This window comes from Corylus avellana, chromosome ca3, assembly GCF_901000735.1.
Source record: "Corylus avellana chromosome ca3, CavTom2PMs-1.0".
NCBI lineage: Eukaryota > Viridiplantae > Streptophyta > Magnoliopsida > Fagales > Betulaceae > Corylus > Corylus avellana.
In genome coordinates, this window is record NC_081543.1 from 15,607,343 (window position 1) to 15,610,056 (window position 2,714).

Sequence of the window (2,714 nt, forward strand, 5' to 3'; positions counted from 1 at the left end):
TAAAGAAAATACTTTTCTTCTTCCACACTACATTATCAGCATTTGTCTTCCGCTTCTTTCCTTTTTCTTTATCATCCGGCTTTGCCTTACCGGTGTTCTCATTCCCAAACACCATCTCTTCTAATTGGCTCAGGATTTCATCTCCACTTGGCACATCAGGGGCACATTCTAGTTCTTGGTTGCCGTCATATGTTCTTTTTTTTCGCCTCCACGGATGATCCATGGGCAAGTATCGCCTGTGCCCCATAAAACACCATTTTATGGCTATGTTTTAACCATTTTGACCTTGTCAAGTGCATACAGAAAGGACATGCCTTCTCATCCCTAGTAGACCATCCAGAAAAATTTACGTATCCTAGGAAGTCATTAATTGTCCACATCAACTGTGCTCGCAACACAAAATTATTTTTCTTTGAAACATCATATGTGCGTACCCCTACATTCCATAGTTCTTGTAACTCCTCAATTAAAGGTTGAAGGTAGATATCTATATCCATTCTAGGTAAACTTGTGCCCGGGATAATCAGAGATAGTATGAAAGATGTCTGTTTCATGCACATCCAAGGAGGCAAGTTGTACGACACAAGCATTGCAGGCCAAGTGCTATGGGATGTGCTCATGTTCTCAAATGGATTAAATACTTCCGAAGTTAGTCCAAGCCTTACGTTCCTGCTGTCCGCTGAAAACTCCAGATGTAAATTGTCGAAAGACTTCCATGCTTTGCCGTCGGCCGGATGCCTCAATACGTCATCCTTAGTGCAGCCTTCTGCATACCACCTCATATAGGGTCCAGTATGCTTTGACATAAGCAACCTCTGTAGTCGTGGTATGAGTGAAAACCACCGCAACACTTTCACCAGACATTTCTTGCTCGATGATATGGGTTGACCATCCTCATCTAAATGGATTGCATCCTTCTATTTAGATTTTTCACAGACGGTACATGAATCAAACTCCTTATTACCCTTCCAGAATAGCATACAGTCATTACGACACGCCAAAATCTTCTCATACCCGAGTTCCATGTCCCGTAGATACTTTTCGCCTTATATGTATTAACAGGCAAAGTTTCATCACTCATAGGCAGCAACTGATTGATGAACTCACATAAAGACGAGAATATCGCGTTACTAAGTCACCAACGCACTTCAAGTTGTACAGGTGTACAGTTGCTCTCAGTTTGCTATGTTTGGTCCTAGTATGAAGTGGTTTCTCTCCCTTTTTAAGAAGGTCGTAATACTTTAGTTCGTCACCTTCAGCGGCTTATTGGTTCACAATTTCTTCACCCCTTTGCACCACGACCTGAGACTCACAATTGTCTTTCCTGACTTCATGCATGCCGAATAAATCACGCAACATTGCGTGCATGTCTCTACCCTGATTTGCGCTTGCACCAGCATCTGTGGCCGAGCAATTCGTATTAGAGCTTGTACCAAGACCCTGTACATGCTTTTCATCGTGATAGTACCAGAGTGTGTATTCCGGCATTATTCCTTTATCCCCTGTCAAGTGGTTGAATACAAAACTTGGCGGGTGGCGCCAGTTATTTTGACAAATTTTACAAGGGCAATAGATGAGTCCATCAGGGGTTCTACAGTTACTAACTGCAAACTCCACGAACAATCTACACCTGTCTCTGTATTCCCTCGTACCCCTAGACTTTGTCATCCAACTGTTGTCCATTTTTTCTCTATGTATATTAGGAACAAATATACAAGACTTAAAAAATATAAACCTAATTTCAAGCACGTGCATATATATAAACCTAATTTCAACCACATAAAAAATATAAACCTATATGTAGGTTTATATTTTTTATGTGAAAATGTAACTCTCAATTAATTAATAAATATATTAAATATTCATGGATATATATATGCATGGGTGAGGTAAAAGAGAACGTGCACGACGGTAATTTTTTTTTTTTTTAATATTAAAAAATTAAAAAAAAATGAAAATAGCCTGGCGTGCTAAGCACGCCGGCGTAATGTGTATCACGGTCCTATATGCATTTGTTATATATGGGGATAGTACCAAAGTGTGTATTTTTAATATTTACTTAATCTAATTAATCTTGAAAAACCAATAAAATAAAATAAAATACTCAATTCAAATTTAAATGCATTTTTGGTGAAGACTCTAAACAAAATAATTCTAATTAGGTTATTTTATAAGATTTTTCTATAACAACTACCTAGGTTGGTTATGGGGACCTAAAATGTAACTCTCAATATAATATTATGAACAAATTGTCATATATATATATATATATATATATATATTAAAAGTGACATATAATAATAAGCCTGATTTTGTCATGATTGTTGAGCTTTCTCAATATATCAGTTGATAAATCTGTTCTAATAAGAAATAAGCAGGAGGCCAGGAAGAAAAAGATATACATATATATGGCTGAAAAAACGTAGAGAAAAGTGAAACAGATGGGATAGACCGGTGTGATGGTCAATATAATTCATTACTTATAAAGTTAGTACAAAATTCAACATATAAAAGACAAACTTGTCTCATTAATCTTTTCATGATAAGACCTGATCATCTGACATTTACTTCAACTCATTTTCATCTAATTTCCAAAACTTTATTAAACTTTTATTATGAGGTGAACACAGCTTTAACGAGGCTCTTAAGGCTCTTTAAGGTATTAACTCTTCATTCAACAAAAGTTCTTTAAAACCCTTGGAATGGATTTCTAG